The sequence below is a fragment of the Protopterus annectens genome, chromosome 7.part1 (assembly GCF_019279795.1).
Source record: "Protopterus annectens isolate FY-2018-M chromosome 7.part1, PAN1.0, whole genome shotgun sequence".
In the NCBI taxonomy this organism is placed as follows: Eukaryota; Metazoa; Chordata; order Ceratodontiformes; family Protopteridae; genus Protopterus; species Protopterus annectens.
In genome coordinates, this window is record NC_056740.1 from 522,887,649 (window position 1) to 522,912,943 (window position 25,295).

Consider the following 25,295-nt stretch of genomic DNA (forward strand, 5'->3'; position numbering starts at 1 on the left):
ATGTTTCCAGGCTTTATCTCAGAGGCGCATGACTGCTAGGGTAGCTTTGGTTAACCAAGGGACAGAGTTAGTTTCTATTCTTTTAGTTTTCTGGGGGGCAAAGGTATCAAAAAGGTTTAGGAAGATCTAGAGTGCAGTTCTGCTCTTTGGTGCACACTACACAGAAAAATGTCACAAAAGTAATATCAGGGTAAAATCTATTGTTGGTCTAAGTCTCAGCACCTGTAGCTAGCTGAAGACATGACATTACATTTTTGTCAATACTGCAAGGAATCTGCCTTTTAGTATGCAGAAATCTTGAATGGCCCTTACTCCCAGCCTGACATCAGCGCATTATCAAGTACATGAAAGCAATAGAACTAAAGGCAAGGAAAAGACAAGCGAATTAATAATAGTAATGAGAATAACGCCACCCAGTTATTAACCAGGTAGGCCCACTGGACATACTTTCCCTTTTGAGGGATGATCTGGGAGCAAAGTCTGGTTAAGTGACTTGCCTAAGGTCATGCAGTAGGCAAATGAGGCCTGAGGGAATCAAACCCTGTACTATAGGAACTACAGCTCACGACCTTAACCTCTGTGCCACCTGCCACACAAATGATGCATCTACTTCCCGTCAGGGAAATGAACCCTGGTGGTGTGTACTTCCACCTGTCACACATGATACTAGAGGAAGACTTCATATTCCTTGACAAAATACAGAATTATTCACAGAACCTTAATGCTTGACCTCTGCAGTTCAGCCAGAAGCACCTTATGAGTGTAATACATAAACTTTGAATCAAGTGCAGTTCCTCTAAACAGCTGCCAGCAGCGTCCTCAGTTAAACTAAGCATGGTTAACACAAAGCTTTTTGGAACACCATTAATGAACTTGTTGGAAATCAATGCACCTCTCTATACAATGATCAAGCCACAAATCTTTTGCCAACTATTTTCAATCCATCGTTGCTAAATATACAGATTCATAAGCGCACACTGACAAAACAAACTGATGAACCAGAACTTTATCATTCAAGCCTATCACAGTTAATAACATCAAAACACTGCTTCAAAAAATGAAGTTGCATGATCTCAGTCTTTGAACGGACTTAAAGGTTCTTAAAGCATATGCTCTCATACTGCCTACCTTTTAATTATTTTAATTAACCAAAGCCTATTGGAAAGGTCATTTCCCAACTCTACAGAAGGAGCACAAAATCATAAAACTGACAATTAGAAACCTATCACTATCCTTGTCCAAAATACTGGGAAAAGTTGTGCACTCAACTGGTACACTGCCTTGCAGAATACAATAAACTAAGCAAATGCAACACTGTTTCTGCCACTGCACATAGCACTCATTGCAATAGTGGAAATGGAAGATTATGTTGTATCAGAATGTAACAAAGACAGTAGTGTTGCTGTTCTTTTCACAGATTACTGTTAAGTTTACCAGTCTAGTACTGCATACCCTCCGCACTCTATGCTGCACAGAAACAGTGCTCAGTTGGTTCAGAAGCTACCAGCACACAGACCACAATGTTTACTAAAACACATCTCTTTCAATGCCAACATCAGTATCCCACCACTTTCCACCATATCTGCTAATGAAATGTACTTCCACACAGCCAAGCACAAATACTGACAATTGTACTAGTCTTTGTAGGGCTCCTAATGCTGCCCTGGTTTCTTCTCATATTAAACTGTCAATGAATACACTGCTATCTTAGCTCCAAGATTTGATATTGGTAATTAATGAAAAGAAAACAAAATTTATGGTATTTGACACCTCTTCAAGTCCCATCTACATTAACAATACCATCACTGACACAGAATATCAAAACAAATACATGGGCGTAATCACAGATAAACTCTCTCTTTTGCTAAGCATGTCAACTACATTGTGAAAAACACCAATAAATGCTTACTGCCCCTTGCACTGTATAAAACGCCACCCACAAAAAGACCTTTGCAAATTTTCAGTGCTTATCCAAGCTATTACATGTCCAAACACCAGACCCATCTCAGTTTGGATTCGTCAGGGGCAGGTTAGACTTATTCAACCTGGTGAACTTTTTCAAAAACATCTCCAAAGCAATGGATGGAGGCCAAATGGTTCACCCAGCATACCTCGAACTGACCATAGGTTTCCCACAATTCCTCAGTCCAGCATAGTAGAAAAGCTACACAAACTGGAAATCGACCCCTATACAACCAGAGGTATTGCCAAATGTTTCACAGTTAAGATGCAGATAATGAAAACGGGGACAGTTACCGCCACAAAGAGACCAGTCAATAGTGGAGTCCCCCAGGGTTCTGTGCTGCGACCCCTCCTGTTTGGCATCTAGTTTTCTGAAGTAAAAGCCAATACCAAAATACTCCGACTGACTAGGTTTGCAGTCACTGAATCCTGAAATGAGTTAGCCATCCTGCAGGAAAGTCCCAGATAAATAACTGGTGCCAAAATCAAGGACAGAAATGAATTGCCAAAAAATGCATTACTGTATTCTTTGGGAAGTCATCTACCCCAGGACACTACCACACTGACAATAAACTCACAAGAGTTTACCTGTTTGGGATTTGGGAACTTATGTGGAAAAGAGAGTGACCAAACTTTCAACCAACACAAAAGTCCACTGTCATAAGAAAGTCCTTCTATATTGTACAGCTTATAAACAAAGGAATTGTTTCTGGATCTAGGGATGTCTTTGCCCCCCCCCCTTTACTCAGTCCTCACTTAAGACTGTTATTGAATATAAGGCCTCCTTTGGCATACATCTGTCCAGACAAGTGCAACAATTGGACCATCCACAGTGATACCTTACTAAAAGGATAAGAAGCCTAAATAACATGTCCTGCATGGACCAAATTAATGCCCTGTCACTATACTCGGTATTCTACAGACTGCTAAGAAATTACCTGTGTCTGGCATACAAGGCACCCTCTGACCTATTACTGATGGATTTACTGCACATCAGCAAGTCAAATGGCATCTGAAATACTCTATCTAAAGATTTAAACTTCTTCGGCAACATCAACAGAACGGTTTGGAGGGACGGGTATATCTCGCAGATGATACCGCTGCTGTAGAACAGACTCCCCATCTACAAAAAACAAAGTTCATCCACGTCCATATTCAAGCGCAGGTTAGACCCATGGATGGGAAACAGAAAATGCACCCCAGAACTGCCCCCTCTACTACTAACAAAAGCTCTATCCCATGCAAGGGTCTCCTTATGATCCCAGTTATTCTCATAAGGGAAAATATATAATTTTTTTACCAGGTGACGGGTAAGGCCAATCTATAACCAAATGGGTACAGAAAGGGAAACAGGCTAGACTTAAAATAGTGCTCAAGGGTGACTAGCCTAATACTTCTCTCACTCAATCCATAGCTATAACATTATTATATACTAAACCAAATGGGATGGAAGAACTTCACTCAAAATGTTTTCACACAGGCCCATATAGGACTGAAAATGCCCCTTCCTCTCCACACGCTATTACATATTACACAACTGAGAGGTCCTTATGATTTTCTAACAACAAAAAAATATCTTATATGTCAAGACGACTTCCACTACTAGATGGCAGAACTCCTAACTATCCTGCTTCACCTATGGAACTCCTTACTGTAGCATGTTCGGGATATAACTGGGCTTGCATCTTTCAAAAGCAAATACAGATCTAATTTTAAGAAAATGTTATGTCCTACAGTGGATATAAAAAGTGTACACACCCTGTTAAAATGCCAAGTTTTTGTGATATACACAAATGAGACCACAATAAATCATTTCAAAACTTTTCCCACCTTTAATGTGACCTATAACCTGTACAATTCAACTGAAAAACAAACAAATCTGTTTGGGGAAAAAATATAAAAAAATTTAAAAAAATGCACAATAAGCTGGTTGCACAAGTGTGCACACCCATAAAACAATATTTTGTTGAAGCACCTTTTGATTTAATTACAGCATTCAGTCTTCTTGGGTACACATCTGTCATCAATTAAAGAGACTCTGATTAACCCCACATAAAGTTAAGCTGTCCTAGTAGGATTTTCCTGACATTTACTGAGTTGCCTGCTTCAGCAAAAGCCATGGTTCACAGAGAGCTTACAAAGCATCAAAGGATCTCATTCTTGAAAGGTATCAGTCAGGAGAAGGGTACAAAAAAATTTCCACAGCATTGGATATACCATGGAACACAGTGAAGACAGTCATCAGAAAGTGGAGAAAATATGGGACAACAGTGACATTGCAAAGAACTGGGCATCCCTCCAAAACTGATGAAAAGACAAGAAGAAAACTGGCCAGGGAGGCTGCCAAGAGACCTACAGCAACACTGAAGGAGTTGCAGGAATTTCTAACAAGTACTGGTTGTGTACTTCATGTGACAACAATCTCCTGTATTCTCCATATGTCTGGACTATGGGGTAAGGTTGCAAGATGGAAGCCTTTTCTTACACAGAAAAACATTTAGACCTGGCAAAAATTTGCAAAACAATACATAAAGTCTCCCAAAAGCATATGGGAAAATGCATTTGGCCACAATTCCAAAGGGTATATTTGGTGCAAAAACAACACTTCACAATACTAAAAGAACACCATCCCCACAGTGAAGCATGGTGGTGGCAGTATCATGCTTTGGGGTTGCTTTTCTTCAGATGGAAGTGGGGCTTTAGTCAAGGTGGAGGGAATTATGAACAGTTCCAAATACCAGTCACTTTTGGCCCAAAATCTTCAGGTGTCTGCTAGAAAGCTGTTGATAAAGAGGAATTTTACCTTTCAGCACGGCAATGACCCCAAGCATACATCCAAATCAACAAAAAGAATGTCTTTGCCAGAAGAAAATTTAAGTTTTAGAATGGCCCAGCCAGAGCACAGACCTAAATCCAATATAAAATCTGTGGGGTGACCTAAAGAGGGCTGTGCACAAGAGATATCCTCACAATCTGACAGATTTAGAGCGCTTTTGCAAGGAAGAGTGGGCAAATATTGCCATGTCAAGATGTGCCATGCTGATAGACTCCTACCCAAGAAGACTGAATGTTGTAATTAAATCAAAAGGTGCTTCAACAAAGTATTAGTTTAAGTGTGTGCACACTTATGCAACCAGCTTATTGTACTTTTTTTTATATATTTTCCCCTAACAGATTTGTTTGTTTTTCAATTGAATTGTACAGGTTATAGGTCACATTAAAGGTGGGAAAAGTTTTGAAATGATTTATTGTGTCTCATTTTTTATATCACAAAAACCTGGCATTTTAGCAGAAGTGTGTACACTTTTTATATCCACTGTAAATATGTGTCAAATTAATTCTCCTTTCTAAACTATCTCCATATTTCTTACCTTACTACAATGACTAAAACTGCAACACCAGGTGAAGTTCACACATTCCTTACTTTTCAAACGTTACATCTCTACTTTCTATCTCAGCTGTTTTCCTTTATCACTCCGCCCTTGATCCCTTAACTCCTCATCATCATCATAACTTCTTACTCTTCCTCACGTCTTTCCTTTAATTTTTGGAATCACCTTGCACATTCATAAAATCATCACTTGTTTTTAGTTTATTGTATGGAACTCTAGTTTGCTTAAATTATTTTATTAATTGTTTTTAAATGATTACAAAATATAACAATTTAAAATGGATTATAATAGAGGAATAAAATAAGTCATAGTTTAAAGATAAAATAGCATTATAACTATTTACAATATATACAGTAAACCTAAGACCCAATTATTGATAAATAAAACAAGAATACTAATTTACAATTGTTTTTGCCGACTGTACTGTGACCCTATCTTTGTAAGCTCAATTTCTTTGTTCTCTCAGATCTCCTCTGAAAATGGGGCCTTGCCTGGTAGGGCTAATCCATTCAACAAAAACTAAATAATATTGCCACAGCACAGTTAGCTGAAACTGTGTGTGATTTTAACCCTTTATATGACATACGTAAGAGTCAATTTTTGAAAGCATTGTAACTGCCACTCTCTTCAATAACATGTCAAGAAACTCAAGGTGCACCATATGTTTAGGCCTGTAAGGTTTATATAACACGACTATTTTCCAATCCTTCATAACTTCAGAATTATTTATACTCTTGTTTTGCTGTGGCTGAAATAGGGTCATTCTTGCTCTGCCTACTTGGCAAATAATGAATAAATGAAGCACATAGTGCCAAAAACCTTTCTGTCTTGTAGCATCCAGTCTAACAATGGACATATGGCTAGGTTATCAGAACAGAAACACAATTCAACACTACCTGTTATGGCAAAGTGTGCAATTTTGGACTTTTCTGGATCACTCCAACAAAACAGATGAACATTATTCCACTAAAAATAAGATCAGCAGCTGTGTGGGACATGTACTACCCTTCCCCAGACAAAAATGCCCAGAACTTAATTTTATCTATAAAACCTCATTTAGAACTGAAACCTGTAACTTAGTGCATCTAAAACAAAGCCATTGTGAGGCAAGAAGATTAGAGCAGCTTCCACATTGAAGAGCAATGCTATCAAATCTTAGCACAATCTAACCTAGTCTAGTCTAGTGCCAAACTCCAGAGACCACTCAACCAGTCCTCTGTATAATACAGTCCACGACCTACAGTAGCCAAACCAAATACAGGTCTGGAGAACAGATATTAGGGTTGCCACGAGTCCTTCTCTATGCAGGACAGTCTCTACTTGGGCAGTTCTGTCCTGCTGAAAAACATAAAAAACTGCAACTGTCTTGAGATTTTGGCACAAGACATTTCTCAAATTTCCCCTAATAGTTGCATAAAACAATTATTTTGCATCAGAAACAATGTATGCGAGAGATACGCATACACAAATATAATACAAGGCAAAAATATTGCAAATAAATGAGGTTGCAAATAATTGCAAATAAACACTACATCCACCACACACACACACACAACACTGTGCTGAAGCGCTAAATTGCAATCTTCTCAAAAATCAAAAAAACTCCTATGCTTATAAATGGCAGCACCTATCCTCAGTGATCTCTAAAGCACTCACAAAAGCAACACCAAACACTACGCATATGCTTACACACAGTGGGACCACAAGAGCAAAGCCAATCAGACAAGTCGACACATTACCCAGGATTATAGTCAGAGTGAACACCATTGTAATGCACACACACGCCCCACTCACAGCCTGAAAAAGATAATGATCGGTTGCTTATCTGGAGCCAGGATCTGCGAAGTTAATCATGTACTCAACTCATTACACCACAGGTACCAGTATGATTCCATCATAGTCCATCATTATTGATCTCTCTAAATGCATGTCTCAGGCAGGTACGTGCCTTGCATTGAGCAGCATTCTACCATCACCAACGGTGATGCTGCATGTGAGGACATGGTTAGACCACACTGATTTGCAAAGGATGGTCTGCACCAGTTTTCCGTAGGCTTCCAAATATTGACCAAAACATTAAATCGACCCCCTTAGAGCCTTTTTTTAGGCAATGCCAAATTGACAAACCTACCAACATAACAAAACTCAAATAAATCTAAAGGTGTTACTGCTCAAAGCTAGAAGACTAAAAAACTACACACCCCAAGGTCTCCTCACAGTGGAGAATACAGACATCTGTGATGTTACCAAGAGATGGTTTAAATCTACAGAAAGTACAATGACAGTGCAAGACTTCAGTGTCTTATACATATTTACACCATCAACTGCATAGACAGAGACAAAAGGTGGAGGAATCAGTCTATATTAACAACAACCATAACTCTACATTGATTAAACAGAATTTATACATGTGCACATCACTATAGAAAAAGTTTCACACCATATCCTAGCAAGCTACAGGTCACCCTCTACTTCCCTAAAATCCCATAAATCCCATAGCTCATACCTAGACCTACTGGAGACTCTCACCATTAAACAAACAAAAAAAAAACTATTTGTGGGAAAATTTACATTTCCCAGTCTAAAGAGAGAGTTACACTGTCTCATACTCTCTGGCACAATGATTCCTGGACTTTATTAACACAAACAGCCTTCACCCAATAATGCAGACACCCACCAGAGGTTCAAACACACTGGATCTGGTACTCACCAATATGGGAGAGAGCTAAACCACCCCCACCATGGTCAAATCCTCAGTGGTCTCTTTCAAAATAAAAATCAACTCTGTAACCCAAGCAAACTATTTCAAAGCAAACTACATCTTATTAAGTGATAGTTTGTCAAAAATCCAATGCCATTCCCAACCCTTATTTCATGGCAACCTATGCAGAATTGTTCACAGAGATCCTCTACAACCATGCAAAATGGCTATATAGAGGCTGCTGTACCTACTAGAAGATGGCCCAAAACAAACTACACTGGTGGAATCTTAACCTTAACAGGGTATACAACAAAAGAAAAAAAGTCATGGCTAAAATCAGGAAGAGCAGCTCCCATATTGATAGGATCTAATTACTTAGTCATCTTATCTTCCTGTTTAGTTGAAGTCCAAAAAGGCCAATTACGAGGTCAAGATAGCCTCACAGGCTAAAGGCAGCCACAAGGACTTCTACAGCTATGTCCAAAACCTTAAAGGCAGCACCCATCAGTGTGCCAAACTGGTGATCAATGGTGCTACCTTCACTGAGAAAAGTGACATAATAAATTTGCTGGCTGATAAATTCAGCTCAACTTTTACCGCCCCACACCTTCCCCAATAAACACATGCTATATCTCCCAACTATTAAGAGGGAGCAGATCCAGGAGGGAGCAGATCCAGGCGGCACTCACCAAGGCTAAAAACAGTCTCATTAGACCCCAGGATGCCTTCTAAATAGCTTGAAAGATGATCTATCATAATCACTTGAGTCACTTTTAACCATGAGGACAAAGGACTGCAATGGTTATCCCACACCACAAGGTTGGTTTGTCAACTAACCATGGAAACTACAAACCTATTAGTCTGAGTAGTCTAATATGCAATGCCATGGAATGTGTTATCAAGCAAATGATCAAAGACAAAAGCAACCTTAAGACTTTGGACCCTGTTGAGTTAGGCTTTGTAAAGGGAAGGGCACGCTACTAAACCTAGTGGACTTTTTTTGAGAAGGCCATCAAAGTAATGGATGAGGGGAAAACAGTGCAGACTGCCTAGACCTGGCTAAGACATTCAATACAATACCTCACTTGGGTATAGTTGACAAACTGAACTGCACATAAACCGCTACATAGCTCACTGGATTGCCAGCTGGCTCACAGACCAAGACCCAGGAAGTCAGGATTGGCGATACCACCTCCACCAAGAGACCACTCACCAGCAGGGTACCTCAAGGCTCTGTGCTGGGACTGGGAATGCTCCCAATTGGCATCTACTTCTCAGAGGTAAAGGTAAAAGCCAAACACCTTTGGCTGACCAAGTTCACAGATGACTGCAAATTGGGAGCCATCATAGATTTCCCCTCATGACACAAACATTTTACAAGAGGGTCTAACACACATGTGATCAGTGCCAAATCACGGACTAAAACTCAATGCCAAGAAATGCATTATAGTGCCTTTATGGAAAACTGCCACCCAAGCTAATTACTCCCTCGATAAGTCTCCCCCCTAAGAGTTGACCCAGTAGTCAGGGATCTGGGGAATATATGTAGACAGTATTCTGACCTTTGACCAATATGTGGCCAAGGAAGTAAGAAAATCATTCTATGTCGCCCAACTTACAAGTAAGGTTATGGCATCCAAGTCCATGGAAGTCATAATGCTGCTTCATTTGGCCCTTATCAGACCCATTGAGTATAATGTCCCCTTCAGCATGTACCTAACCAGACATAAGCAGCAGACAGAATGCCCAAAAAGGATTCCTTACCTGGAGAATGCAGGGTATAAACATATTGTCCTTTAAGGATCGCCTTAAAGCCCTATCTTTTTCTCTGTCTCCTACAGGTTACTAACAGGCAACCTACATCTCATATACAAAGCATCCTAGAATCTAACTCTGATAGACATTTTGCAGATACACAAAAAACAAGTAGCATTAGAACCACTAGATCCAAGGATTTAAATTTTGGTTCTAACATAAATAAGACATGTCAGTGAGACAGACGTGTCTCAGAGGATCCCCATTCTCTGGATCAGGCTCCCCATCCATGTGAAGCAGAGTCCATCCCTAACCTTATGTATTTAGGGATTACCCTGACCAATGGATGGGAAATCAGAAATTCATCCCAGGTCGGCTCCCATGTCTCTGACAGAGAGAGACAGTAGTGCCCAAAATAACTTATCCCTCCTATAGCCACTAGAAACTTCCTAATTAACATAATCCCTCATTATAAATGCCCGTAATATATACAGACATAACTGGGTTGGATTGCATGGCTAGGTTTATAAAGGCCCTGCTGGTGTATATACCTATGAACCTAAGTATATCACTCCTTTCAGTGTGTTTAACCTGTGTATGTGTGTGCAAGTATTACTGTTTAAGCTTCTTGATGGTTAGACTGCTCCCAGGCAGTCTGAAGGCAATTCTCCCCAAAGCTTGCTATTAGCTAGATCCCTACCACTCTGTACACACTAAATTTTACTTGACTAACTTCATGAACTTTTTCACTAACTTTTCCATCATATCACATAACTTATTGCTTTTCACTGTTACCTATACTGACATCTTTAAAAAAATAGCATAACATAACATCTTTCATATCTCCTAATTCTAGCACACATCTCTACCTACCACTAACCAGCTGAGAAACGTATTATTACTAAGAATATGCAGCTCCATACCTCCTCAAAACCTCTACTCACAAATCTTCATCTGCCGTAACCCTTACAGTGTACCAACTTTTGACATAAAAAAGTAATTTACCGAAAGGGACATGAACTTTCCTTATATTACACGCTGTTATGAATACAACAAAGGCATAATCCAACCAGGCCTCTCCTACAAGTTTCACAGCATCTAACCAGCTTTCTAAAGTCAGGTAACATCAACAGTAACCCAGGCCCAACCGATCACACAAAGTAAAATGTTCCTATCACTCAAATGCAAAAGTACAAAAACCCACTCAAACAACAGGATTCAAAAATAGATTAATGAAATGCGTGTATGCAACAAAATCATGGATTTATATGCATGATTAACATTCATAATCCTTACATACTAGACATCTGTGAGACATGGCTCAAGCTCAATGCCAAGAAAAGTATAGTTATCCCCTTTGGGGAAAAACATGTACCCGTGAACTACCACATAGGTGGCAGTACACTAAACACCGAAAGTGTGATAAGAGACGATAACCACATCGCCGCAACAGTCAGGAAATCCTTCTATGTGGCACACCTTATCACTAAGGAAATTTCATCCAGAAAAAAGGAGGTCATTGTCCAACTGTACTCATCCCTCATTAGACCCATTATAGAATACAACGTCCCGTTTGGTATGTACCTCTCAAGACATCTGCAACAACTGGAAAGGCCGCAGAAATACCTCACTAAAAGAATCACAGGCTTAAAGCAGATCCCCTATGCTGACCATCTAAAAAAACTCCACCTATACTCTGTTGCATATTGTCTACTCAGAGGCAATCTCTGCTTAACATACAAGGCCATTTCAAACCCAGAGCAGTTGGACATGCTACACTTAAAGAAATCCCAATCCCTCACAGATACACGCTCCAGGGATCTAAACCTTGTTATCACAATGAACAAAACATGCTGGAGGGATAGGTTCCTGACCCAAAGACTCCCCAGACTCTGGAATAGACAGCCCATACATGTCAAGCAGAGTGCCTCTTTGGCCCTCTTCAAAAAGGAACCTTGATGATTGGATGGAGATAGGAAATTTACCCTGGGGATCACGTCAGTTGCCCTGCTAGACAGGGGTCCAGGGAAGTAAATACTGTGGAAAGAAATAGCCAGGGAATTGTTATGGCTAGGCTTGTATAGGCCCTAGGGCCGATAGCCTATTACCAACCTAGTACCAATCTATAAACCTATAACAATGAGGAAATCATCCATCCCGCTTTTAATATAATTTGAAAATTATCACATAGGCATGCAGGAGTAATTATCCTGGAAAGAAATAAACAAATCAACATCTTACCACATACTAAAAACAAAACACAATCCCACCCTCTCATAAGGCTGAGATACTAATTACTTTCATCAGACTAAATAATAAAAGGCATCTGTACCACTGGCTTCTACATTCCTCCAAACAGAAATAATGTCTTCGTCTAAGAAAGAAATCCTGTCGTGAATCACCAATAAAATCAGACAAAAAATAACAATAGAGTGACCTCATCAATGATTGGGCCACCATTTCACCCTTCATGCAAGACCCAAACATCAACTTCTTTTGGATTAACTCATCTAATTAATATCTCCACCAAAAATGGTGAACATTCACATAAAGCTAGCACAGTTTACTGGATACTCTTAACAAAACCAGGAAAACGCTATGCAAACTAGAATCCTTCCAGACACCATTAGTGGCCACCACTTCCCAACACACCTCATCAGACAATAGTGAAAATCCTGGAGAACTAATATAGTAGTAGACCATTTCAACACTACATTCCGTAACATTTTAGTCAAGCCTCCCTGTATACGAGAAAAAAAAAAAACATAAAACTATAAATTATCCCATGGATTATTAGGTCTACTAAACAGTTAATAAAAGAGATGGTAATGCCTGAGAGAGATAGCAAACACAAACTCCAATAACCTAAAAAACAGTACAGATATCTAAGAAACCAAACTAAATTACAGATCTACCTTGATAAGAAGAAGTATTAGACAAACTTATCAAGAAACACCTCAACACACCAAAGGAATTCAGGAAAACTAGAAATAGTTAATAAAATCAAGCAATAAAACACAAAATCCGTTGCTCAGAAAATCCAGCTATTCCACTGCTACCAAATTTATGAGCACTTCAGAGTATCCAGCTGCCCTGTAGCACAGCAACAGATTATCCACACATCTGATAAGCCATCCAGGACTTAAAACCACCTCACTATTTTCTGCACGTCCCACCTCCATAAATACCATTAGAAACTTCTCAAAATAAAGCCTACAGTTCTAGCAGTTAATAACCTTCTCACTGAAGAGATAAAAAAAAGGTGTAGATGCTTTAGCCTTCCCAGTGTCCATTCTAAAATTAACAGGTCTACAGCAAAATCTTCTGTACCCACTCACTCTGGAAAGCATTCTATATCATACTAGTACACAAATGGAGGCAACTCCACTCTGAAATTACTGTCCTACTGAAATTCTCCTACCCCTATCCAAAACTCTCAACACTGTTCCTTTTGACAAAAGTATCACAAACCTTATTAATACACTGACTTTTCACCCAAGGAATAAACACAGTATCCTGGTTTAACAGCTACCTGTCTGACAGGATACAGTGTGTAAAATGGCAGGACTCTATTCCTGCTTTTCTATCAGCACAAAGAGATGTTCTCTAGGGCTCTATTCCAAGACCCATCCTTTTCAAAATTTCATTAATGATATGCACACTACTATTCAAGATTCCATAAAACAATATTCTGATTTAAACACTAGCAAGCTGAACTCCAAATCCATGCATCTACCAAATCTACAGGCCTTCCTGTATGTAAGGGGGATTGTTTTAGCTGTCACAATTACTTCCGAATCCCTCCCTCCCACCAACAATGATCCTTTCACATGAACTCATAACTCAATTCATTTAACATAAAAGTGTATTCTCTGCTAACACAAACAAGACCGAACAAGTAACCCATACAGAGCTCTTAAAGAGTCATCATAGATCTAAAATACGACCTCCACATTTACAGCATAATCCAAAGAACAAAACACAGATTGAACGTACTTTACAAATCTAAGCCATTTCTCGCCATTCATAGTAGAATAATTACTATTCATTTACTCCCACAACATGCCTCCTCCATCTTCACTAACTCGAAAATAGAAGCTGCAATAAAACTGCTTGATTTGACAGCAGTTGTCACAACAGAACCCATTACTGCACACCTCTCAAGAAACTGCAATGGTTAGAATTTTCAGACTTACTCCAATAAGCCCAAGTTAACCTTTTAAAATCTTATATCAACCTGAAACAGTCCCATTCATCTCAAACCTCCTCCAATAGTACAACCAAGAAGAAATATCAGGATCTGAACCTCAACTTTCTTCCCAAACACAGAAAGCCCATAATAGTTATGGCAAAGCTCTCTTCTTAGCAAGTGTATCCAAACTCTGGAATAATATCCCAGCCACAATAAAAAAAATCTATAAATTTAAAGCTAAAGTAAAGTAAACATATGGCTAAGCATACACACACACACACACACACACACACACACACACACACACACACACACACACACACACACACAAATTCAAATTCCACACAGTAATCTGACAGCATGATTGAACCATAAACACTAAAGCTACAAGGGCATATGTAACTTTCTGTTATTCTACCAAGCTAACAGTAATTGAATCTAGGACGTTTGATCGAACGATCAAACGTCCGAATCCATAACCACCGAACACACTTTAATGAAAGCGCTTTTATCAAAAAAGCGCTTTCGTTAAAGCGTGTTACTAAAAAAAAAAAAAAACACTACATTAACGTTTTCCATAAGTATGCCTGTTGCTGAGGCTGTACTATGGTGCGGATAAGGGAAAATTCCCTTTTCCCCACTGTAGTGCAGTCTTAGAGGGAGAATATTAAAGTAGGGGGGTGGGGGGGTGCAGGGAGGCAAAGCCCCCCCCCCGCTAAAACGTTAATGTAGTGTTTTTTTTTTTAGTAACACGCTTTAACGAAAGCACTTTTTCGATAAAAGCGCTTTCGTTAGTGTGTATGGTGGTTATGGATTCAGATGTTTGATCATTCACTTAAACGTCCTAGTTCCAGGCACACATACCTTTATAGACTTTTACGGAGTGAAAAGTCTCTTTTAGGATGTCTACATTCAAGACATGCTGTAATACCATCTGTCCTGAACCGCACGGACTGCTTGGATGTAAACTTGAAAAAATTGAGAGACCATGCCAGTAAGGATGAATGTAGGTTCTGCTGCTTCTTATTCAGACTGGACATGATGAGCAAGTACTGTGCTATGGCAAGGTACCAAAGCTGATAGCGTAATGGTTCTTTTATTTCAGTGCGCTACTGTATTCGTAGTCACAAGAAACCAACATTTCTTCTTCTTGGAATGTCCTTATTATATAAAAATGTTCTTTTTGTCACTGACACAGAAAGATAACTTTCAGTAATGATCTGCAATGTTCTGGAATGTTCAGCGTGTTTACAGTCCTACAAGATGCAGCGAGTTTTGCACAAAGTTTTCTTTATGCAATGCCTGTACAATACAGACAGGACACAAAAGTGTTTTCTTGACAGTGTAACTTAAAAAATCTAGTCCCCCTTATGGGTGAGGACAGCAGTCCAATGAATCAACATGCTACGCAATTGTTTATACTCTCACTGCCATTCTTATATCACCAAAATATGAACCCCGAATGAACCCCGAATTCTGTGCAACAATGTAGTACAAAGAGATTGCATTTATTCATTGTAATTTGTTTTCTAGCTTAATTTGAATTATTCCATGGCATTTTTGTGTGGGTATACATTCACCCATGTTACAACTGCACATTGACACCATAACTCACTGATAAATTACAAAGCGGCAAACTCATAATAAAAGCATATCACACACACACACACACACACACACACACACACACACACACACTGTGGTATGTGTGTTGCACATACATACAAGTATTTGCACACACACATAGCACAACACACATTGGTGTTTTTGAAACAGCACAGTCATACTGCCAATTTAACCAAACATGAAGGGAGCAATGAATCCAATCAGGCATCATGACCCACTGCTGTATTATTATTTTTATTATGATGACTATTTTATTCTCATCAGATTTTGATTTCAATAGTGACGTTCTTGCAACAACAAAAAAAAAAAGTAGTCTTAAAACTTCAAAGCCTGGACAACTGTACCAATTACTCCTGAGGCACAACACAGCTTTCATTAACTGAAGTAGATCAATCAAACATATAGCACGACTGTCTCATATTAAACACATCAAAACAATTCTTTATGAACAAAATGTCTCTGCCCTACATGCAAAATGCCACCAGCAAACTAGGCTCCCAGGCTTCCTGCCAATACTAGCAAGATGGCATAAACTGCTGTAGGCACAGATGCAAATTCATGAAAAGCAAACACTCACAGAAAACATCACATTTTTACTAATGGCACATTTGTCTTGCGGCCACATAAGAAATGAAAGGCAAATAAAGAGTCACACAATATTATATTCTCAGTTGATAATATCTTTATCTGTTTCCAGGATGCTTTTTTATGTGGTCACAAATTACACTGAAGTCATACATGTTATTAGGAAAGAAAAACAACTATACAAATGGGATTTCTTGCACTGTTAGTATGCGCATATATTACAACTATACTTGGGACAACATGTATCTGTTTTAGTGGTTTTAACTTGAATTTGTTATCATAGTAACCATAACCCATGTGACAATGAAAACACTACATGCCTATATAGTTCTCTTTAGTAAAGGCAGGCAACAGCACATTTGTGCCAGGGACAGAAAAATGCTCCAATGCAACTCAGGGAGAGCCTGCAAAATCCAATAACACGGAGAACAAAAGTCAGAAATGTACTGCAAATCCTGCAGCTATAACGCAGCAATCTTACCAGACTTTTTTCCCTTTTTCTCTAAACAGAATGATCCTCACTGTAATATTCCATAACGTTTTAATGCTGCTTAATCGAACGAATTTCAACACACACATTTCCATACTACTTCATACATGTGCCACAAAGTTCTTTGTTAAAATCTTTATTAATAGTTTAGTAATATGATAATTCCAGTACACCTGCTACTGGTATTATGAGTTCAGTTCTGCTTATGAAATGAAAGATAAATGCTAAATATCAGGAAACTTTCAACAAAACTTCTCTGCACATTCAGCAACCTTTGTCAACACAGTCCACAACCAAAGCTAACAGACTATCTCCTATGGTATGATACTGAATGATGGTTGTTATAGTAGTCATGTCCACAAAAGACAGCAAAAGCAGCGGATTAACCACACAAGACGCAGCATCACATATAATGGATCTTTTCTCGTTTAAACCATGTGGATTAACATTAGCATTAAATTACCTCTTATACTGGCCAAAAACAGTACGTTCTGTATACATCTGATTCTGCGACCACCTGGAGGAACAAGGTTTTCACAATCAGAATTAAATCTACTGATATGCCAGTAATATGGATCCATAAACCGATTCTTTCCCCACTCATGAATCTGCAATCAACAACTGAAACAAACACCAACAAAAACCTGCCAAGTGTATCTTTGAGTGTAAAATGAAAATTATTTCTGAACACTAAACACTGTATTCACAGTCAGCAGCATAAATATGGAATTCAGGGGCGAGCATAGACAGGTGTAGCTCAGCCGCGATTCATGCAGGCCAGTTATGCCAATTTGTGGTGTCTCCAAACATAGGTATGCAAATTAGCAGGTAATGGGAAGTGATGTGAATGTTCTTATGCCAATTAAAGCTCGTTTATTCCAAATGCAATCCATAGTCAGTTTTTCACTCATTCCCTAGCTTGCTGCTGATGCAGTATAAAAAGGGAAAATGTGTCAAAAGTATCAGAGTTGCATCTGGCAAAAATGCTACTTTTTGTGGTGAGCTTTGCTATTTCTAGGTCAGAGATGCTTGTCTTGGCCAGGCCAGAACTGCTTGTGCCAACTGGTGCTCACCCACCAAGAAGGCATAAATATAGGCAAAGGATTACTCATAACTTTGATAATCAGGAAAAATCTAACAGGTTTAGAGTAGTCAGGGACATTATAAGGGTCTTAGTTTGCATGTTTGACTCCCATATGGGGCAGTGGAGGAATGTGAGGACTTCCTATTCCTGTGGACACCAGTGTGTGTAGCCCTCACTACATTTACTTTGGGGACCTTCCAGAGACAGACAGGGGACACCTTGGGGATCTCGCAGGCTTCTGCTTCGAGGATGCTGAAGGAGTTGCTGGATGTAGTCTTATCACATGTGGATCAGTACTTCCATTTCCCAGTGTCACCTCAGGACCAGGATTGGAGTATGAGTATCTTTTATGGGATGGTGCAGTTCCCTAAGGTATTCAGTGTGATAGACTACATCCATGTTGCAATTAGTGCCCCTCCTTATCCACAACAGAAGGGCTTCCATTCCCTAAATTGCCAGGTGGTGTATGATGGTGTTGGACTTCCTGAAGAGCTGTTTCAGGTGCCAGGATGAGTCAGGGGGTGCCCTTCAGTATGACCCAGCTACTGCAAGTAGGACGTTCACTGCCCGTTACATTCTGCACAATATGATTATGTCCTGGTATGGTGATTACGTGACCCATGCTGTCACTGCAGCCTCCAGTTCTGGTCCCACTATTACTAAGGATGACCAGTCAGCGCAGAAGTAAGGGACCCCATGCGGCAGGCTAGTGCATGGCATGCAGCTGTACAGGTTAAGAGGCCGCGTCTAGTCCTGGACCAGGACATTTAAAAAAACACAGAGCATAACTGATGCATGCAGTGATAACTGTGGGCTATGCTGTGTGGTGTGCATGGTCTACTGTCACTGTTCATCTGATTTTTTTTTTTTTTTTTTTTTTTTTTTAAAGATGAGAAAAAGTATTTTCTTTTTATTACTAGCTGTTTGCCGGAGTGCTCACCAATTCCTGTGCAGTGATGCTAAAAAGCAGCAAAACCAATAAGTTAACAGTTACATGTGCTGTATCTAAATATATTTTTTACTTATTTATTTAGTACTCGATAGAAACTGGTACTATCAGCAGTGAAAATTTTAACTTTCATTTTCAATTTGTCTGTAAAGAATTGTGTTGCATATGTTTTTCAGCCATACCCCACCACCAATAACTATGACTAATCCTCCTTTTCATCAAGTCATATTAGCTCCAGATTGATCTGGAGGATGGGCTACCATCAGAACTGTGAGGTGAGTTAGCCCAATGAGGTAGTCTGATGGTGTGATCTAGAAGATTTATTTTTGGTGCTTTGTCCCCCCATTTTATCAGGGTTTGCCCAGATTTTTTTTGTAAATGTAAGAAAAAAATTTGCTGAACTTACTGTTTCTTATTTCTTGCTGCACGTACAACATGGCTGAAATGACACTCACCACACCCTAGGTAGACTGACTGTTGGGGGAGGGAAGTAGGGGTTACTTTGCTTTAATAATGAGCAGCAAATACCCCTTCAGAGAACAAGTGTTTTACTTCATTACTGTACAATAGTTAAAGTTCTACAAAAAAAGGAAACATACCTCTCAACTTTCCAGATTTTTGGTCTGTTCCTTGTAAAAAATTGTGATTTTCTGGCAAATCACTGTGATGATCTCAGGATTGAAGTCACTAAATAATGATACACATTTGTGTTTCAGACTTCATATCCTTCAGAAAAATGCAGACTATGACAAATCCTGTTATTCTAGCAACTCTCTAGTTTATAAGAGCAATATTTAAAATCTGTCCCTATTTTTGGTGCTTTGTCCCCCCATTTTATCAGGGTTTGCCCAGATTTTTTTTTGTGGTAACAGTTTAGAGGTATGAAAGGAAATTCACATTTCCTTGAATTGTTACATTTCAGCATTAGGCGTTCAGGTTTTCCACAGAGTGATGCATACATTTTCTAAAACAAAACACAGGCTTTCATTTGTACTTCTTCACTACTCTATACAATGCAGTGGAATATTTCACCAATGAATTTTAATACACATGTATGCATTCAACAGTTATACTCTGACAGGATATAACAAAAAGAAAAGGACTGCAGGGAATATGACATATGTGTAAATGTGGAATACATTCAAATACAGGTAAACATTACCTTTCTCTCTTTTACTTGCAGCTGAGGAAGAAATGCAATTCCCAACAAGAAAAGAAAAGAAAAGAACCAAGAGCCTGGTGGAATCTTCTGGAAGGTGTTCGCAAGATATTTTTTACTTAAACCATAGTAGAAATTATTACACATAATTCAGGGTAGCATAAACAGTAATAAAGCAACTGCGGTGGTGGTGCTGTGGTAGCGTTGTCGCCTTACAGTAAGACGTTGTCCTGTTCGATTCTCAGCTAGAGCGTCTTCTGTGTGGAGACATGTGTGAATGGGCGTACCTTCGTTGAAGGTTGTGCATCAGGGCTGGCAACTCAGCACATAAAAATCTACTGCCAATCATTAGCGGACCGGACTTCCGCTGTGGCAACCCCTAACCGGGAAAAGCCGAAAGACTCAAAAATAAACAGTAATAAAGCAATGCTTTTAAACCAGATTTCAGTGGTAATCCTATAAGCAACTGTTGTTTTACCTTTGCAGCTGAAAGAAATTCCAAGGAAGACAGGAAAGATGAAGGAAAATGGGCTATCTTTTCATTTTTAAGCATGTTTACCTGCTGTAGTTAGTGATGTCTTTCATGTTTGATGACTGTATACTGTAAAATGTGTTTTGAAAAGTATGGAATTTAAACCATTCCAACAGAAAAAAATCAATTGCCATTTCAGTTCATCACAACTATGCATAAGCACTACTCTTCCGTACTTGCCCAAGTTACACAAGTACATTCCCAATCAATACCCACAAGTGTACACATAAGCACTTCCCATACACAACTGTACTTCAGTAAAGATATTTTTCTCAGCAGTTTACTGACTTGATACCCTGCATTACAACAGTATTGTGTGGATTTATTGTGCCTTTTTTCTGTTTTGTCTCTCCCCACCACTTTTTGTTCCTCTTTTATTATTTTGCTTATGCATTTCTTTTCACTTTGTTTTTTTTTTGTTTTTCTCTCTCTCATTTCATTTTTTTTTTTAAACACGTTCAAATCCCACCAAACCAGTCCAGGTACATCCCTCCTAAGCTAGGGAGACATCACCCTCTGCTTGTCTGGGGACATCCTCGCGGGGTTAGAGTGGAGGCACCAGTCCTGCATGCACTCTGGCATGCCTCACTGAACGGTGGCTTCGGAGTTTCAGGATGTACTAGAAGATGTACTGGACTGGAGAATTACACCAATCAAAGCCTCTCTTCAGCATGTAGAAGACACGCTCACCCAGTTCGTGCTCACCACTGTGTCAACACAGACCTCTAAACCTTCGACATCGAGGACCTCCACTGCAGCACAATGGCAGTGGACGTGTTTGAGGCTCTGTGGGCTGGGTACACAACTAGGACCTCTTCAAGCCTTTCTTCCCTTCCTGTTTCTCCTACACCCTCTTCCTTATTTCCCACCCACACTACCTGCTTACAAAAAACTAAAAAAAAAAAAAAAAAAAAGGGAGGGGGTCTACCCCGTGAAAAAAGCATAGTGCCCATGCCCATCCTCTTTTACCTCCTCCAGCTCAAACCCTCTTGATGTTTCCCAAGTTTGTTCGCCATCTTTGTCTACCTTTTTCAATCATTCCTGTCACTCCCTTTCTGTTCTTTAATGAGACCATCATTTGCGCAGCCCTGGACTACGAGCAGCACCTTACGTCACATTTCCTTAAAACCAGTTTTATATCATAGCCTTTTTTTTTTAACATTTTTTTTTCATTATAAACAGATTAAAAGTTAAATAATAAAACTCCTAATTACAATTGCGGACATTTTACGAAAATCAATTCCTGCTAAAAAGACAGCTTACAGGTTTTTCTTTTTCATACAATTTCACAATGTTAATTTCAGCACAAGCTGTATGCAATAAACACAAAGACAGAGATTTTTTCACATAGTCATTGACAGAAGAACATACACTTAGACAGCTCAAGGTTCAATTCCTTCACTCTCCCCTTTGCACAGTAAGATATTTGCAAGTTATTGTCATTGGTATTTCCAGATCACCCCTAGAAACAGTACATTTAACTTTTAATATGAAAGTGAAACAGGAGGGATTCATACAAAAATCTGACACTGAAATGCTGGTGCAGGCTAGGCAGTATTTGTCAAAGTGTACAGTGTGGGAAGAGGTTTATTCTAAGCATAAGGAAAATATACCATGACAGAATATGCAGCACAGGGAAAGAAAAGATCTCTGGCTAGAAACTCTGAGTAGTATAGAACAATAAAGAAAATAGTGCTGTGTAAACAGGATATCAAGACTTTCTTTGAACCTAGCCATCATTTTAAGTACATTAAATAACACAGTTTGAGACTTCAGCATGCATACAGACATCAAAGAACAGAATAAGTGTTTTCCACTGTCAGTATAAACAGTATCTTAGGAATACTGATACAGGGTCCAGAGACTAGTGGGAGCCAGCATTTCAGAAAATGGAATAAAATAAGTAATAAGCAAAATTAGTACTCCTTTAAAACACAGTAAGGAACCTACATATTGAGGAATCTGTGCCCTTCATGGTGTGAACTACCTTCACCACCAAATACAGTGGCAATAATAGGACATGTAGGTAAATAAGAAGCCAGCAGAATTTATTTTTTATTTATTTAACATTTGTTTACCGTCCAACTGGGACAGAGTCCGTTTTCAGCAGAGACCAGGAGAGAAACACTCCAGATGCATGTCTTTGCAATGTGGGAGGAAAACGGAGCACCCGAAGGAAAACCATGCGAACACAGGGAGGACATGCAGACTCCACACAGAAGGCATCGCAGTCGAGAATCTAACCAGAGAACCTCTTGCTGTGAGGTGACAACACTAACCACTGCACCACCCATGTGCACTGTGTACTCACAGATTGATCTGTGAGCTAAATGTGGATAATGAAATTCCGAATTTTGATGCCAACCTTGTAAATTTAACACCTACTGTAAGACTAAAGAAACAAGGTTTGACACAGTGTTGTCTATGGTGTGCTATCATAGAATTTGGGCCTTAAGCTAGGTGTTCTGTCACAAAGTAGAGTTACTTGGTTAACTTTATTCTAGCCATGTGTTAACTTTAAGATCTACTAGGTTCAAGTACATCCTTCACAGGAAATATGAGATAATTGACCAGGTTAAATGATTTGCTCAATCACACAGCAGGTAAGTGGAAACTGCAAGGAGAGACAGAGAGAATCAAACCTAATACTATAGGATGAGGCATGTTAATAGTTTACAGTGTTAATCCTCTGTGTAATACTAAGAGAAAAATTACGGAACACCTTCATGTTTGTTAGTCATCTTTACACTGCTGCAGCCTTGCTCAGTTTTACTGTATTATTGTACAAAAATGGGAAGAAAAGGTTGTGGACGGATAGTTTCATGCTGTTACTATTATGTGTCACTGAACATGAAATCCAGGTAACAAATGTAGAAATTAAAGATTTAAAGATTATAGCGCACAGCATATGTTCAACAGTACTGTGTCAACCAACAAAAAAAAACTTGTTTGGCACCCAGGACAGGCAGGGAGGGCATGTAATGCCCACTACAACCAAGCAGCAAATGTTATGGCCCGAACACAAGCTTTTTTTACAAAGTGACACTACAGGCAGTCACAAGAGACCAATCTGACTACAGAAGACACACAGCTCATCTAACTGCAGGTGTCTCTTTAGTTAACAACTGATGGATATCAGATGTAATAAAACAGTGTGAACATTGGCTCTAGATGACCACTGCTGAAGTAACACTCCAACTTCATGTGGAATAAGGGATTGTGGATGGATGGATCAGAAGTAACAAAAGTGTTAAAAGTGCAAATTAGTATGAAAAGAAGACACAGCACAATGCTTTTCAAATAGTATTTAAAGACAGCCTTCTAATTTATGTTAAAGTTTAGTACAGTACTGCTTTAATACATTATATCATACCAATAACACAATATATAAATAATCATTAAGCAGTTCACAGAGCTGTCTCAGTTTCTATTCTGTCACATGTCAAACAGCTGTTCATCTTAATCCTGTAACATAACATTTATGCCCACAATGTTCATATACAACAAGACCGATATTCACACAGCTGGTGCCAAGTACATGGAGGGAAGGGGTGGGGGCTAATAACAGGTCACAGAGTTCTCTAAATTTGCAGTGTTCCGCCACTGACAGTACAGCTTTAATACTGCTTCAAAATATAACTCAGTTTTAAAGTCCTAAAAATGTGATCCTAACCACTGAAATCCTAACCTCAAGTCTTAGCACTAGTTTGCAACACGTTAAAGGCCTTTTTACACAGTAGACTGTACAGTACAAATAATCATTCATTCAAACCTGCAAGCACGTACACACAAACAAATTTTTACTAAATTATATATGTTGAGACACTTCAAATTAAAGGGCTCTGCTTCATCATGTTATCTTCTCCAAAGCTGACCAGTGCTAAGCAACCATAAACCGGAAATACAGAGTTGCTGTTGTGTCTTTAACACACACACACACACACACACTTTCTATAATCTTCTGCAGCATGAAGATACAGTGACTCCAAAACTATTACTGAAAGACAGGCTGGGACCCCATAAAATATGCCAAACAGTTGAACCAATGATGCAAATAAAGACCCCCCACAGAAGAGAGAAGGTCAAGTCCAGTACTGGTGCCTGCCAAGCTGCACAGCAACAAGTCAACACAATACAAGTAACAATGCTGATGCAGTCCTGCCAGACAGGACTCTACCAAAGTTTTCACAGCTGCAGATGCACCTTTCTGCAGACATTGTGTTAAAGTGCTCACTACACGTACCCAACTCACAAAACTCAACATATGTCGCAATGAACAAAGTGTTGCCATGCAGACATCTGACTCACTGCAAGCATCAACAAATGCATTTTTTCCACTCTAGGTTTACAAGAGTACATGCTATCTGCAAAAGGAAGTGATTCTTAAAAAATCAGAAAGTATGAACTATGGAGATACGAGATATGCAGCTTCTAGTTAACAACAGGTTATACCACAAACCCACGACCTGAGTCATCTGCGTCCGAACATCATTAAAACACTCAAGCAATCCACCTGCTTTTAGTAAAGATCTTAAAATACTCACATCACCCTTTGGAAATGAAAAGTAGTTAGATATTGTATGACATCCTTACCGAGCAGCAAGGACAACCTTTGAGGCAAGCCCACCTCCCTCACTGCCTCTTTGCAAACTTCACTCCTTCCTTAAAAACACGCAGCACTTTGCAAGTAAAATACAACAGCAAGTCTCTTCCTTCCCTTTTTTGAGTCGGTAAAATGTTTTCCGTCAATGCAACATCACTTCCCGTTAAGCAATAAAACTCCACCCTCCTGTTGCTGAAGACGGGCTTCAACTGCGGGTTGCTTGCTTCTCCGGCAGTCACTGTTCGATTCCCGGCGGTTCCCTTAC

At 39.3% G+C, this 25,295-nt stretch overlaps 1 protein-coding gene across 6 annotated transcripts in view; it reads right to left on the reverse strand.

Moving 5' to 3' along the window:
• RAB27A (RAB27A, member RAS oncogene family) overlaps window positions 1-25,141 on the reverse strand; it is a 1,055,478-nt gene extending 1,030,337 nt beyond the window's left edge. For 2 of the 6 annotated variants that reach the window (XM_044078949.1, XM_044078945.1), the window contains exon 1: window positions 25,021-25,141. The gene's annotated coding sequence lies outside the window, so the exon portion shown is untranslated. Of the gene's footprint in view, window positions 1-24,971 lie in introns of all 6 variants that reach the window. The other 4 variants (XM_044078950.1, XM_044078947.1, XM_044078948.1 and 1 more) reach the window with 2 other exon arrangements.
• Between the last annotated feature and the right edge of the window lie 154 nt (window positions 25,142-25,295).